At 40.9% G+C, this 17,765-nt stretch overlaps 1 protein-coding gene across 1 annotated transcript in view; it reads left to right on the top strand.

The window, feature by feature from the left end:
- IL1RAPL2 (interleukin 1 receptor accessory protein like 2) overlaps window positions 1-17,765 on the top strand; it is a 1,280,701-nt gene that overhangs the window by 682,554 nt on the left and 580,382 nt on the right. The gene's annotated exons all lie outside the window — the stretch shown is intronic.

Below are 17,765 nucleotides of genomic sequence, written 5' to 3'. Positions count from 1 at the left end.
GAAGCTAAGAACCTGATAAATGTTACAGAAACTGCTAACTAGAATAACCAGTTTAGAGAGGAACATAAATGACCTGATGGAGCTGAAAAACACAGCACAAGAACTTTGTGAAGCATACACAAGTATCAATAGCCAAATTGATCAAGCAGAATAAAAGATATGAGAGATTGAAGATCAACTTATTGAAATAAGGCATGGAGACAAGATTAGAGAAAAAAGAATGAAAAGGAACAAACAAAGCCTCCAACAAATATGGGACTATGTGAAAAGACCAAACTTACGATTGAGATTGATTGGTGTACCTGAAAGTGACGGGGAGAATGGAACCAAGTTAGAAAACACACTTCAGGACATTATCCAGGAGAACCTCCCCAACCTAGCAAGACAGGCCAACATTCAAATTCAGGAAATACAGAGAACACCACTAAGATGCTCTTAGAGAAGAGCAACCACAAGACACATAATTTTCAGATTCTCCAAGGATGAAACAGAAAAAAATGGTAAGGGCAGCCAGAGAGAAAGGTCAGGTTACCTACAAAGGAAAGCCCATCAGACTAACAGCAGATCTCTTTGCAGAAACCCTACAAGCCAGAAGAGAGTGAGGGCCAATATTCAACATTCTTAAAGAAAATAATTTTCAACCCAGAATTTCATATCCAGCCAAGCTAAGATTCATAAGTGAAGGAGAAATAAAATCCTTTATAGACAAGCAAGTGCTGAGGGATTTTGTCAACACCAGGCCCTGCCTTGCAAGAGATCCTGAAGGAAGTACTAAATATGGAAAGGAAAAACTGATATCAGCCACTGCAAAAACACACCAAAATATAAAGACCAATGACACTATGAAGAAACTGCACCAACTGATGTGCAAAATAACCAGACAACATCATCATGACAGGATCAAATTCACACATAACAATACTAAACTTAAATGTAAATGGGATAAATGCCCCAATTAAAAGTATAGACTGGCAAACTAGATAGAGTCAAGACTCATCAGTATGCTGTATTCAGGAGACCCATCTCATGTGCAAAGACACACATAGGCTCAAAACAAAGGGATGGAGGAATATTTACCAAGCAAATGGAAAACAAAAAGAAGCAAGGGTTGCCATCCTAGTCTCTGTTAAAATAGAGTTTAAACTAACAAAGATAAAAGAAAGACAAAGAAGGGCATTACATAATGGTAAAGGGATCAATGCAACAAGAAGAGCTAACTATCCTAAATATATATGCACCCAATACAGGAGCACACAGATTCATGAAACAAGTTCTTAAAGACCTACAAAGAGACTTAGACTTCCACACAGTAATAGTGGGAGACATTAACACCCCACTGTCAATATTAGACAGATCAGTAAGACAGAAAATTAACAAAGATATTCAGGAATTGAACTCAGCTCTGAACCAAGTGGACCTAATAGACATCTACAGAACTGTCCACCCCAAATCAACAGAATATACATTCTTCTCAGTGCCACATAGCACCTATTTTAAAGCTGACCACATAATTAGTAGTAAAACACTCCTTAGCAAATGCAAAAGAATGGAAATCATAACAGTCTCTTGGACCACAGTGCAATCAAATTAGAACTCAGGGTTAAGAAACTCACTCAAAACCGCACAACTACATGGAAATTGAACAACCTGCTCCTGAATGACTACTGGGTAAATAATGAAATTAAGGCAGAAATGAAGAAGTTCTTTGAAACCAATGAGAACAAAGATACAATGTACCAGAATCTCTGGGACACAGCTGAAACATTGTTAAGAGGGAAATTTGTAGCACTAAATACTCACAACAGAAAGCTGGAAAGATCTCAGATTGACACACTAACATCACAATTAAAAGAACTAGAGAAGCAAGAGCAAACAAATTCAAAAGCTAGCAGAAGACAAGAAATAACTAAGATCAGAGCAGAACTGAAGGAGATAGAGACACGAAAAACCCTTCAAAAAATCAATGAATCCAGGAGCTGGTTTTTTGAAAAGATTAACAAAACAGATGGACCACTAGCTGGACTGATAAAGAAGAAAAGAGAAGAATCAAGAAGACATAATAAAAAATGATAAAGGGGATATTACCACTGAAACCACAGAAATGCTAACTACCATCAGAGAATACTATAAACACCTCTACACAAATAAACTAGAAAATCTAGAAGAAATGGATAAATTCCTGGACACTTACAGTCTCCCAAGACTAAACCAGGAAGAAGTCGAATCCCTAAATAGAGCAGTAACAAGTTCTGAAATTGAGGCAGTAATTAATAGTCTACCAACCAAAAAAAGCCTAGGACCAGGCGGATTCACACCTAATTCTACCAGAGGTTCTTTAAGAGGAGCTGGTACCATTTCTTCTGCAATTATTCCAATGAATAGAAAAAGAGGGGAGGGGGCGGAGCAAGATGGCGGAATAGGAACAACTCCAGTCTCCAACTCCCAGTGCGAACGACACAGAAGACCGGTGATGGGGGGCGGAGCAAGATGGCCGAATAGGAACAGCTTCAGTCTCCAACTCCCAGCGCGAGCGACACAGAAGACCGGCGATTTCTGCATTTTCAACTGAGGTACTGGGTTCATCTCACTGGGAAGTGCCAGACGATCGGTGCTGGTCAGCTGCTGCAGCCCGACCAAGGAGAGCTGAAGCAGGGCGAGGCATTGCCTCACCTGGAAAGCGCAAGGGGGAAGGGAATCCCTTTTCCTAGCCAGGGGAACTGAGACACACAACACCTGGAAAATCGGGTAACTCGCACCCCAATACTGCGCTTTAAGCAGACAGGCACACCAGGAGATCATATCCCACACCTGGCCGGGAGTGTCCCACACCCACGGAGCCTCCCTCATTGCTAGCACAGCAGTCTGTGATCTACCGGCAAGGCAGCAGCGAGGCTGGGGGAGGGGCACCAGCCATTGCTGAGGCTTAAGTAGGTAAACAAAGCTGCTGGGAAGCTCGAACTGGGTGGAGCTCACAGCAGCTCAAGGAAACCTGCCTGTCTCTGTAGACTCCACCTCTGGGGACAGGGCACAGTAAATAATAACAAACGCAGCAGCTCTGCAGACGCAAACGACTCTGTCTGACAGCTTTGAAGAGAGCAGTGGATCTCCCAACACGGAGGTTGAGATCTGAGAAGGGACAGACTCCCTGCTCAAGTGGGTCCCTGACCCCTGAGTAGCCTAACTGGGAGACATCCCCCACTAGGGGCAGTCTGACACCCCACACCTCACAGGGTGGAGTACACCCCTGAGAGGAAGATTCCAAAGCAAGAATCAGACAGGTACACTCGCTGTTCAGAAATATTCTATCTTCTGCAGCCTCTGCTGCTGATACCCAGGCAAACAGGGTCTGGAGTGGACCTCAAGCAATCTCCTACAGCTACAACCTACAGCTGAGGATCCTGACTGTTAGAAGGAAAGCTATCTAACAGGAAGGACACCTACACCAAAACCCCATCAGTACATCACCATCATCAAAGACCAGAGGCAGATAAAACCACAAAGATGGGGAAAAAGCAGGGCAGAAAAGCTGGAAATTCAAAAAATAAGAGCGCATCTCCCCCGGCAAAGGAGCGCAGCTCATCGCCAGCAACGGATCAAAGCTGGACGGAGAATGACTTCGACGAGATGAGAGAAGAAGGCTTCAGTTCATCAAATTTCTCAGAGCTAAAGGAGGAATTACGTACCCAGCGCAAAGAAACTAAAAATCTTGAAAAAAAAGTGGAAGAATTGATGGCTAGAGTAATTAATGCAGAGAAGCTCACAAACGAAATGAAAGAGACGAAAACCATGGCATGAGAAATACATGACAAATGCACAAGCTTCAGTAACCGTCTCGATCAACTGGAAGAAAGAATGTCAGCGATGGAGGATCAAATGAATGAAATGAAGCGAGAAGAGAAACCAAAAGAAAAAAGAAGAAAAAGAAATGAACAAAGCCTGCAAGAAGTATGGGATTATCTAAAAAGACCAAATCTACGTCTGATTGGGGTGCCTGAAAGTGAGGGGGAAAATGGAACCAAGTTGGAATACACTCTTCAGGATATCATCCAGGAGAACTTCCCCAACCTAGTAGGGCAGGCCAACATTCAAATCCAGGAAATACAGAGAATGCCACAAAGATACTCCTCGAGAAGAGCAACTCCAAGACACATAATTGCCAGATTCACCAAAGTTGAAATGAAGGAAAAAATCTTAAGGGCAGCCAGAGAGAAAGGTCGGGTTACCCACAAAGGGAAGCCCATCAGACTAACAGCAGATCTCTCGGCAGAAACTCTTCAAGCCAGAAGAGAGTGGGGGCCAATATTCAACATTCTTAAAGAAAAGAATTTTCAGCCCAGAATTTTATATCCAGCCAAACTAAGTTTCATAAGTGAAGGAGAAATAAAATCCTTTACAGATAAGCAAATGCTTAGAGATTTTGTCACCACTAGGCCTGCCTTACAAGAGACCCTGAAGGAAGCACTAAACATGGAAAGGAACAACCGGTACCAGCCATTGCAAAAACATGCCAAAATGTAAAGACCATCAAGGCTAGGAAGAAACTGCATCAACTAACGAGCAAAATAACCAGTTAATATCATAATGGCAGGATCAAGTTCACACATAACAATCTTAACCTTAAATGTAAATGGACTAAATGCTCCAATTAAAAGACACAGACTGGCAAACTGGATAAAGAGTCAAGACCCATCAGTCTGCTGTATTCAGGAGACCCATCTCACACGCAGAGACATACATAGGCTCAAAATAAAGGGATGGAGGAAGATTTACCAAGCAAATGGAGAACACAAAAAAGCGGGGGTTGCAATACTAGTCTCTGATAAAACAGACTTTAAACCATCAAAGATCAAAAGAGACAAAGAAGGCCATTACATAATGGTAAAGGGATCAATTCAACAGGAAGAGCTAACTATCCTAAATATATATGCACCCAATACAGGAGCACCCAGATTCATAAAGCAAGTCCTTAGAGACTTACAAAGAGACTTAGACTCCCATACAATAATAATGGGAGACTTCAACACTCCACTGTCAACATTAGACAGATCAACGAGACAGAAAGTTAACAAGGATATCCAGGAATTGAACTCATCTCTGCAGCAAGCAGACCTAATAGACATCTATAGAACTCTCCACCCCAAATCAACAGAATATACATTCTTCTCAGCACCACATCGTACTTACTCCAAAATTGACCACGTAATTGGAAGTAAAGCACTCCTCAGCAAATGTACAAGAACAGAAATTATAACAAACTGTCTCTCAGACCACAGTGCAATCAAATTAGAACTCAGGACTAAGAAACTCAATCAAAACCGCTCAACTACATGGAAACTGAACAACCTGCTCCTGAATGACTACTGGGTACATAACGAAATGAAAGCAGAAATAAAGATGTTCTTTGAAACCAATGAGAACAAAGATACAACATACCAGAATCTCTGGGACACATTTAAAGCAGTGTGTAGAGGGAAATTTATAGCACTAAATGCCAACAAGAGAAAGCAGGAAAGATCTAAAATTGACACTCTAACATCGCAATTAAAAGAACTAGAGAAGCAAGAGCAAACACATTCGAAAGCTAGCAGAAGGCAAGAAATAACTAAGATCAGAGCAGAACTGAAGGAGATAGAGACACAAAAAACCCTCCAAAAAATCAATGAATCCAGGAGTTGGTTTTTTGAAAAGATCAACAAAATTGACAGACCACTAGCAAGACTAATAAAGAAGAAAAGAGACAAGAATCAAATCGACACAATTAAAAATGATAAAGGGGATATCACCACCGACCCCACAGAAATACAAACTACCATCAGAGAATACTATAAACACCTCTACACAAATAAACTGGAAAATCTAGAAGAAATGGATAATTTCCTGGACACTTACACTCTTCCAAGACTAAACCAGGAAGAAGTTGAATCCCTGAATAGACCAATAGCAGGCTCTGACATTGAGGCAATAATTAATAGCCTACCAACCAAAAAAAGTCCAGGACCAGATGGATTCACAGCTGAATTCTACCAGAGGTACAAGGAGGAGCTGGTACCATTCCTTCTGAAACTATTCCAATCAATAGAAAAAGAGGGAATCCTCCCTAACTCATTTTATGAGGCCAACATCATCCTGATACCAAAGCCTGGCAGAGACACAACAAAAAAAGAGAATTTTAGACCAATATCCCTGATGAACATCGATGCAAAAATCCTCAATAAAATACTGGCAAACCGGATTCAGCAACACATCAAAAAGCTTATCCACCATGATCAAGTGGGCTTCATCCCTGGGATGCAAGGCTGGTTCAACATTCGCAAATCAATAAACATAATCCAGCATATAAACAGAACCAAAGACAAGAACCACATCATTATCTCAATAGATGCAGAAAAGGCTTTTGACAAAATTCAACAGCCCTTCATGCTAAAAACGCTCAATAAATTCAGTATTGATGGAACGTACCTCAAAATAATAAGAGCTATTTATGACAAACCCACAGCCAATATCATACTGAATGGGCAAAAACTGGAAAAATTCCCTTTGAAAACTGGCACAAGACAGGGATGCCCTCTCTCACCACTCCTATTCAACATAGTGTTGGAAGTTCTGGCTAGGGCAATCAGGCAAGAGAAAGAAATCAAGGGGATTCAGTTAGGAAAAGAAGAAGTCAAATTGTCCCTGTTTGCAGACGACATGATTGTATATTTAGAAAACCCCATTGTCTCAGCCCAAAATCTCCTTAAGCTGATCAGCAACTTCAGCAAAGTCTCAGGATACAAAATTAATGTGCAAAAATCACAACCATTCTTATACACCAGTGACAGTCAAACAGAGAGCCAAATCAGGAATGAACTTCCATTCACAATTGCTTCAAAGAGAATAAAATACCTAGGAATCCAACTTACAAGGGATGTAAAGGACCTCTTCAAGGAGAACTACAAACCACTGCTCAGTGAAATAAAAGAGGACACAAACAAATGGAAGAACATACCATGCTCATGGATAGGAAGAATCAATATCGTGAAAATGGCCATACTGCCCAAGGTAATTTATAGATTCAATGCCATCCCCATCAAGCTACCAATGAGCTTCTTCACAGAATTGGAAAAAACTGCTTTAAAGTTCATATGGAACCAAAAAAGAGCCCGCATCTCCAAGACAATCCTAAGTCAAAAGAACAAAGCTGGAGGCATCACGCTACCTGACTTCAAACTATACTACAAGGCTACAGTAACCAAAACAGCATGGTACTGGTACCAAAACAGAGATATAGACCAATGGAACAGAACAGAGTCCTCAGAAATAATACCACACATCTACAGCCATCTGATCTTTGACAAACCTGAGAGAAACAAGAAATGGGGAAAGGATTCCCTATTTAATAAATGGTGCTGGGAAAACTGGCTAGCCATAAGTAGAAAGCTGAAACTGGATCCTTTCCTTACTCCTTATACGAAAATTAATTCAAGATGGATTAGAGACTTAAATGTTAGACCTAATACCATAAAAATCCTAGAGGAAAACCTAGGTAGTACCATTCAGGACATAGGCATGGGCAAAGACTTCATGTCTAAAACACCAAAAGCAACAGCAGCAAAAGCCAAAATTGACAAATGGGATCTCATCAAACTAAAGAGCTTCTGCACAGCAAAAGAAACTACCATCAGAGTGAGCAGGCAACCTACAGAATGGGAGAAAATTTTTGCAATCTACTCATCTGACAAAGGGCTAATATCCAGAACCTACAAAGAACTCAAACAAATTTACAAGAAAAAAACAAACAACCCCATCAAAAAGTGGGCAAAGGATATGAACAGACATTTCTCAAAAGAAGACATTCATACAGCCAACAGACACATGAAAAAAATGCTCATCATCACTGGCCATCAGAGAAATGCAAATCAAAACCACAATGAGATACCATCTCACACCAGTTAGAATGGCGATCATTAAAAAGTCAGGAAACAACAGGTGCTGGAGAGGATGTGGAGAAATAGGAACACTTTTACACTGTTGGTGGTATTGTAAACTAGTTCAACCATTATGGAAAACAGTATGGCGATTCCTCAAGGATCTAGAACTAGATGTACCATATGACCCAGCCATCCCATTACTGGGTATATACCCAAAGGATTATAAATTATGCTGCTATAAGGACACATGCACACGTATGTTTATTGCAGCACTTTTCACAATAGCAAAGACTTGGAATCAACCCAAATGTCCATCAGTGACAGATTGGATTAAGAAAATGTGGCACATATACACCATGGAATACTATGCAGCCATAAAAAAGGATGAGTTTGTGTCCTTTTTAGGGACATGGATGCAGCTGGAAACCATCATTCTTAGCAAACTATCACAAGAACAGAAAACCAAACACCGCATGTTCTCACTCGTAGGTGGGAACTGAACAATGAGATCACTTGGACTCGGGAAGGGGAACATCACACACCGGGGCCTATCATGGGGAGGGGGGAGGGGGGAGGGATTGCATTGGGAGTTATACCTGATGTAAATGACGAGTTGATGGGTGCAGCACACCAACATGGCACAAGTATACATATGTAGCAAACCTGCACGTTGTGCACATGTACCCTACAACTTGAAGTTTAATAATAATAAATAATAAAAAAAAAAAAAAAAAAAAAAAGAGGACCGGTGATTTCTGCATTTTCAACTGAGGTACTGGGTTCATCTCACTAGGGAGTGCCGGACAATCAGTGCTGGTCAGCTGCTGCAGCCCGACCAAGGAGAGCTGAAGCAGGGCGAGGCATCGCCTCACCTGGGAAGCACAAGGGGGAAGGGAATCCCTTTTCCTAGCCAGGGGAACTGAGATACACAACACCTGGAAAATCAGGTAACTCCCACCCCAATACTGCGCTTTAAGCAAACGGGCACACCAGGAGATTATATCCCAAACCTGGCCAGGAGGGTCCCACGTCCACGGAGCCTCCCTCACTGCTAGCACAGCAGTCTGCAATCTAACTGCAAGGCAGCAGCCAGGCTAGGGGAGAGGCGCCCGCCATTGCTGAGGCTTAAGTAGGTAAACAAAGCCGCTGGGAAGCTCGAACTGGGTGGAGCTCACAGCAGCTCAAGGAAACCTGCCTGTCTCTGTAGACTCCACCTCTGGGGACAGGGCACAGCTAAACAACAACAACAACAGAAAAGCAGTAGAAACCTCTGCAGACGCAAATGACTCTGTCTGACAGCTTTGAAGAGAGCAGTAGGTCTCCCAACACGGAGGCTGAGATCTGAGAAGGGACAGACTGTCTGCTCAAGTGGGTCCCTGACCCCTGAGTAGCCTAACTGGGAGACATCCCCCACTAGGGGCAGTCTGACACCCCACACCTCACAGGGTGGAGTACACCTCTGAGAGGAAGCTTCCAAAGTAAGAATCAGACAGGTACACTCGCTGTTCAGCAATATTCTATCTTCTGCAGCCTCTGTGGCTGACACCCAGGCAAACAGGGTCTGGAGTGGACCTCAAGCAATCTCCAACAGACCTATAGCTGAGGGTCCTGACTGTTAGAAGGAAAACTATCAAACAGGAAGGACACCTACACCAAAACCCCATCAGTACATCACCATCATCACAGACCAGAGGCAGATAAAACCACAAAGATGGGGAAAAAGCAGGGCAGAAAAGCTGGAAATTCAAAAAATAAGAGCGCATCTCCCCCTGCAAAGGAGCGCAGCTCATCGGAGGCAACAGATCAAAGCTGGACAGAGAATGACTTTGACGAGATGAGAGAAGAAGTCTTCAGTCCATCAAACTTCTCAGAGCTAAAGGAGGAATTACGTACCCAGCACAAAGAAACTAAAAATCTTGAAAAAAGAGTGGAAGAATTGATAGCTAGAGTAATTAATGCAGAGAAGGTCATGAACGAAATGACAGAGATGAAAACCATGACACGAGAAATACGTGACAAATGCACAAGCTTCAGTAACCGTCTCGATCAACTGGAAGAAAGAGTATCAGCAATTGAGGATCAAATGAATGAAATGAAGCGAGAAGAGAAACCAAAAGAAAAAAGAAGAAAAAGAAATGAACAAAGCCTGCAAGAAGTATGGGATTAAGTAAAAAGACCAAATCTACGTCTGATTGGGATGCCTGAAAGTGAGGGGGAAAATGGAACCAAGTTGGAAAACACTCTTCAGGATATCATCCAGGAGAACTTCCCTAACCTAGTAGGACAGGCCAACATTCAAATCCAGGAAATACAGAGAATGCCACAAAGATACTCCTCGAGAAGAGCAACTCCAAGACACATAATTGCCAGATTCACCAAAGTTGAAATGAAGGAAAAAATCTTAAGGGCAGCCAGAGAGAAAGGTCGGGTTACCCACAAAGGGAAGCCCATCAGACAAACAGCAGATCTCTCGGCAGAAACTCTACAAGCCAGAAGAGAGTGGAGGCCAATATTCAACATTCTTAAAGAAAGGAATTTTCAACCCAGAATTTCATATCCAGCCAAACTAAGTTTCATAAGTGAAGGAGAAATAAAATCCTTTACAGATAAGCAAATGCTTAGAGATTTTGTCACCACCAGGCCTGCCTTACAAGAGACCCTGAAGGAAGCACTAAACATGGAAAGGAACAACCGGTACCAGCCATTGCAAAAACATGCCAAAATGTAAAGACCATCGAGGCTAGGAAGAAACTGCAGCAACTAACGAGCAAAATAACCAGTTAATATCATAATGGCAGGATCAAGTTCACACATAACAATATTAACCTTAAATGTAAATGGACTAAATGCTCCAATTAAAAGACACAGATTGGCAAACTGGATAAAGAGTCAAGACCCATCAGTCTGCTGTATTCAGGAGACCCATCTCACATGCAGAGACATACATAGGCTCAAAATAAAGGGATGGAGGAAGATCTACCAAGCAAATGGAGAACAACAAAAAAGCAGGGGTTACAATCCTAGTCTCTGATAAAACAGACTTTAAACCATCAAAGATCAAAAGAGACAAAGAAGGCCATTACATAATGGTAAAGGGATCAATTCAACAGGAAGAGCTAACTATCCTAAATATATATGCACCCAATACAGGAGAACCCAGATTCATAAAGCAAGTCCTTAGAGACTTACAAAGAGACTTAGATTCCCATACAATAATAATGGGAGACTTCAACACTCCACTGTCAACATTAGACAGATCAATGAGACAGAAAGTTAACAAGGATATCCAGGAATTGAACTCATCTCTGCAGCAAGCAGACCTAATAGACATCTATAGAACTCTCCACCCCAAATCAACAGAATATACATTCTTCTCAGCACCATATCGCACTTATTCCAAAATTGACCACATAATTGGAAGTAAAGCACTCCTCAGCAAATGTACAAGAACAGAAATTATAACAAACTGTCTCTCAGACCACAGTGCAATCAAACTAGAACTCAGGACTAAGAAACTCAATCAAAACCGCTCAACTACATGGAAACTGAACAACCTGCTCCTGAATGACTACTGGGTACATAACGAAATGAAGGCAGAAATAAAGATGTTCCTTGAAACCAATGAGAACAAAGATACAACATACCAGAATCTCTGGGACACATTTAAAGCAGTGTGTAGAGGGAAATTTATAGCACTAAATGCCCACAAGAGAAAGCTGGAAAGATCTAAAGTTGACACTCTAACATCACAATTAAAATAACTAGAGAAGCAAGAGCAAACACATTCAAAAGCTAGTAGAAGGCAAGAAATAACTAAGATCAGAGCAGAACTGAAGGAGATAGAGACACAAAAAACCCTCCAAAAAATCAATGAATCCAGGAGTTGGTTTTTTGAAAAGATCAACAGAATTGACAGACCGCTAGCAAGACTAATAAAGAAGAAAAGAAAGAAGAATCAAATAGATGCAATAAAAAATGATAAAGGGGATATCACCACCGACCCCACAGAAATACAAACTACCATCAGAGAATACTATAAACACCTCTACACAAATAAACTAGAAAATCTAGAAGAAATGGATAATTTCCTGGACACTTACACTCTTCCAAGACTAAACCAGGAAGAAGTTGATTCCCTGAATAGACCAATAGCAGGCTCTGACATTGAGGCAGTAATTAATAGCCTACCAACCAAAAAAAGTCCAGGACCAGATGGATTCACAGCTGAATTCTACCAGAGGTACAAGGAGGAGCTGGTACAATTCCTCCTGAAACTATTCCAATCAATAGAAAAAGAGGGAATCCTCCCTAACTCATTTTATGAGGCCAAAATCATCCTGATACCAAAGCCTGGCAGAGACACAACAAAAAAAGAGAATTTTAGACCAATATACCTGATAAACATCGATGCAAAAATCCTCAATAAAATACTGGCAAACTGGATTCAGCAGCACATCAAAAAGCTTATCCACTGTGATCAAGTGGGCTTCATCCCTGGGATGCAAGGCTGGTTCAACATTCGCAAATCAATTAACGTAATCCGCATATAAACAGAACCAAAGACAATAACCACATGATTATCTCAATAGATGCAGAAAAGTCTTTTGACAAAATTCAACAGCCCTTCATGCTAAAAACGCTCAATAAATTCAGTATTGATGGAACGTACCTCAAAATAATAAGAGCTATTTATGACAAACCCACAGCTAATATCATACTGAATGGGCAAAAACTGGAAAAATTCCCTTTGAAAACTGGCACAAGACAGGGATGCCCTCTCTCACGACTCCTATTCAACATAGTGTTGGAAGTTCTGGCTAGGGCAATCAGGCAAGAGAAAGAAATCAAGGGGATTCAGTTAGGAAAAGAAGAAGTCAAATTGTCCCTCTTTGCAGATGACATGATTGTGTATTTAGAAAACCCCATCGTCTCAGCCCAAAATCTCCTTAAGCTGATAAGCAACTTCAGCAAAGTCTCAGGATACAAAATTAATGTGCAAAAATCACAAGCATTCTTATACACCAGTAACAGACAAACAGAGAGCCAAATCATGAATGAACTTCCATTCACAATTGCTTCAAAGAGAATAAAATACCTAGGAATCCAACTTACAAGGGATGTAAAGGACCTCTTCAAGGAGAACTACAAACCACTGCTCAGTGAAATAAAAGAGGACACAAACAAATGGAAGAACATACCATGCTCATGGATAGGAAGAATCAATATCGTGAAAATGGCCATACTGCCCAAGGTAATTTATAGATTCAATGCCATCCCCATCAAGCTACCAATGAGTTTCTTGACGGAATTGGAAAAAACTGCTGTAAAGTTCATATGGAAAGAAAAAAGAGCCTGCATTGCCAAGACAATCCTAAGTCAAAAGAACAAAGCTGGAGGCATCACGCTACCTGACTTCCAACTATACTACAAGGCTACAGTAACCAAAGCAGCATGGTACTGGTACCAAACAGAGATATAGACCAATGGAACAGAACAGAGTCCTCAGAAATAATACCACACATCTACAGCCATCTGATCTTTGACAAACCTGAGAGAACAAGAAATGGGGAAAGGATTCCCTATTTAATCCCCCAATGGTGCTGGGAAAATTGGCTAGCCATAAGTAGAAAGCTGAAACTGGATCCTTTCCTTACTCCTTATATGAAAATTAATTCAAGATGGATTAGAGACTTAAATGTTAGACCTAATACCATAAAAACCCTAGAAGAAAACCTAGGTAGTACCATTCAGGACATAGGCATGGGCAAAGACTTCATGTCTAAAACACCAAAAGCAACGGCAGCAAAAGCCAAAATTGACAAATGGGATCTCATTAAACTAAAGAGCTTCTGCACAGCAAAAGAAACTACCATCAGAGTGAACAGGCAACCTACAGAATGGGAGAAAATTTTTGCAATCTACTCATCTGACAAAGGGCTAATATCCAGAACCTACAAAGAACTCAAACAAATTGACAAGAAAAAAACAAACAACCCCATCAAAAAGGGGACAAAGGACATGAACAGACATTTCTCAAAAGAAGACATTCATACAGCCAACAGACACATGAAAAAATGCTCATCATCGCTGGCCATCAGAGAAATGCAAATCAAAACCACAATGAGATACCATCTCACACCAGTTAGAATGGCGATCATTAAAAAGTCAGGAAACAACAGGTGCTGGAGAGGATGTGGAGAAATAGGAACACTTTTACACTGCTGGTGGGATTGTAAACTAGTTCAACCATTATGGAAAACAGTATGGCGATTCCTCAAGGATCTAGAACTAGATGTACCATATGACCCAGCCATCCCATTACTGGGTATATACCCAAAGGATTATAAATCATGCTGCTATAAAGACACATGCACACGTATGTTTATTGCGGCACTATTCACAATAGCAAAGACTTGGAATCAACCCAAATGTCCATCAGTGGCAGACTGGATTAAGAAAATGTGGCACATATACACCATGGAATACTATGCAGCCTTAAAAAAGGATGAGTTTGTGTCCTTTGTAGGGACACGGATGCAGCTGGAAACCATCATTCTTAGCAAACTATCACAAGAACAGAAAACCAAACACCACATGTTCTCACTCATAGATGAGAACTGAACAATGAGATCACTTGGACTTGGGAAGGGGACCATCACACACCGGGGCCTATCATGGGCAGGGGGGAAGGGGGAGGGATTGCACTGGGAGTTATACCTGATGTAAATGATGAGTTGATGGGTACTGACGAGTTGATGGGTGCAGCACACCAACATGGCACAAGTATACATATATAACAAACCTGCACGTTATCCACATGTACCCTAGAACTTAAAGTATAATAATAAAAATAAAAAAATTTTAAAAAAGAGGAAGAGGGAATCCCCCTTAACTCATTTTGTGAGGCCAGCATCATCCTGATACCAAAACCTGGCAGAGACACAACTAAAAGAGAAAATTTCAGGCCAATATCCCTGAAGAACATTGATGTGAAAATCCTCAACAAAATGCTGGCAAATCAAATCCAGCAGCACATCAAAAAGCTTATGAACCACAATCAAGTCGGCTTTATCCCTGGAATGGAAGCCTGGTTCAACATATGCAAATCAATAAATGTAATCCATCATATAAACAGAACTAATGACAAAAACCACATAATTATCTTAATATATGCAGAAAAGGCCTTCATTAAAATTCAACACCCCTTCATGATAAAAACTCTCAGTAAACTAAGTGGTGATGGAACATATCTCAAAATAGTAAGAGCTATTTATGACAAACCCATAACCAATATCATACTGAATGGGCAAAAGCTGGAAGCATTCCCTTTGAAAACTCGCATAAGACAAGGATGCCCTTTCACCACTCCTATTCAACATAGTGTTGGAAGTTGTGGCCAGGACAATCAGGCAAGAGAAAGAAATAAAGGGCATTCTAATAGAAAGAGAGGAAGTCAAATTTTCTCTGCAGACGACATGATTGTACATTTAGAAAACCTCATCGTCTCAGCCCCAAAACTCCTTAAGCTGATAAGCAACTTCAGCAAAGTCTCAGGATACAAAACAACGTAGAAAAATCACAAGCATTCCTATATACCAACAGTAGTCAGGCAGAGAGCCAAATCATGAGTGAAATCTCATTCACAATTACTACAAAGAGAATAAAATACCTAGGAATACAACTTACAAGGGGCATCTTCAAGGAGATCTACAAACCACTGCTCAAGAAAATAAGAGAGTACACAAATGGAAAAACATTCTGTGCTCATGGATAGGAAGAATCAATATCATGAAAGTGGCCATACTGCCCAAAGTAATTTATAGATTCAGTGCTATTCCCATCAAGCTACCAGTTACTTTCTTCACTGAATTAGAAAAAAAAAACTACCTTAAATTTCATATGGAACCAAAAAAAGAGGGTGTATAGCCAAGACAATCCTAAGCAAAAAGAACAAAACTGGAGGCATCACACTACCTGACTTCAAACTATGCTACAAGGCTACAGTAACAAAAACAGCATGGTACTGGTACCAAAACAGATATATAGACCAGTGGAATGGAACAGAGACCTCAGAAATAACAGCACACATCTACAACCATCTGATCTTTGACAAACCTCACAAAAACAAGCAATGGAGAAAGAATTTCCTATTTAATAAATGGTGCTGGGAAAACTGAATAGCCATATGCACAAAGCTGAAACTAGTTGCCTTTCTTACACCTTATACAAAAATTAACTCAAGATAGATTGAAGACTTAAACGTAAAACCTAAAACCATAAAAAACCTTAGAAGAAAACCTAGGCAATACCATTCAGGACATAGGCATGGGCAAAGACTTCATGACTATAAACACCAAAAGCAATTGCAACAAAAGCCAAAACTGACAAATGGGATCTAATCAAACTAAAGAGCTTCTGTACAGTGAAGAAAGTATCATCTGAGAGAACAGGCAACCTACAGAATAGGAGAAAATTTTTGCAAGCTACCTATTTGACAAAGGTCTAATATAGAATCTATAAGGAACTTAAACAAATTTACATGAAAAAAAAAACCATCAGTAAGTGAGCGAAGGATATGAACAGACACTTCTCAAGAGAAGACATTTATGCAACCAACAAACATATGAAAAAAAGCTCATCATCACTGGTCATTAGAGAAATGCAAATCAAAACCACAATGAAATACCATCTCATGCCAGTTAGAATGGCTATTATTAAAAAGTCAGGAAACAACAGATGCTGGAGAGGATGTGGAGAAATAGGAACGCTTTTACTCTGTTGGTGGGAGTGTAAATTATTTCAACCATTGTGGAAGACAGTGTGGCAATTCCTCAAGGATCTAGAACCAGAAATACCATTTGACCTAGCAATCCCATTACTGCATGTATACCCAAAGGATTATAAATCATTCTACTATAAAGACACATGCACACATATGTTTACTGCAGCACTATTTACAATAGCAAAGACTTGGAACCAACCCAAATGCCCATCAATGATACACTGGATAAAGAAAATGTGGCACATATACACCATGGATTACTATGCAGTCATAAAAAGAATGAGTTTATATTCTTTGCAGGGACATAGATGAAGCTGGAAGCCATCATTCTCAGCAAACTAACAAAGGAACAGAAAACCAAACACCGCATATTCTCACTCATAAGTGTGAGCTGGACAATGAAAACACATGGACACAGGGAGGAGGGCATCACACACTGGGGCCTGTCAGGGGATGGGGTGTGAGGAGAGGGACAGCATTAGGACAAATACCTAACACATGCAGAGCTTAAAACGTAGATGACGGGTTGGTAAGTGCAGCAAACCACTATGGCACATGTATATCTATGTAACAAACCTGCATGTTCTGCACATGTATCCCAGAACTTAAAGTGAAAAAAAAATCTGTTTGTCCACCCACTCAAGTTAACTAAAGTAAAGAGGATCTGTATAAAGGGGATTTTCATGTAGCACAACCGTAGGAAGTGAAAAGTGGTTGTGCTGCTGCTGTCTCCATCTCTCTGGAGTCACAGGATGATTCCTCTGTGCCTGTCTGCTCCCTAGAACCACGTACCAGTGACTCCCAAAGACACTTGCCTCTGGAAAGCACCCAGTTCTATTCCCCCACAGCCAGGGCCAGGCCTCTGCAGTGGCCTCAGCATCCATGGCTCTGGTCCTGGCCCCAACTCCAAGTGACCCACTGCTTCATTGCCCAACATCATGGAATCGGCCTCTCTGTTCGATTCAGTGTCTAGCATGAAAATCCATTTGGTTCTGGATGGGTCAAATATCCACTCCTGCTCCAATCATCTAAGGCCTAGATGCGAGTAGAGGGTGGGGTGTTATATACATGGT

This window comes from Chlorocebus sabaeus, chromosome X, assembly GCF_047675955.1.
Source record: "Chlorocebus sabaeus isolate Y175 chromosome X, mChlSab1.0.hap1, whole genome shotgun sequence".
Taxonomy (NCBI): Eukaryota; Metazoa; Chordata; class Mammalia; order Primates; family Cercopithecidae; genus Chlorocebus; species Chlorocebus sabaeus.
The sequence above is the reverse complement of the archived record's forward strand: the minus strand, read 5'-3'. Positions and strand labels throughout refer to the sequence as shown.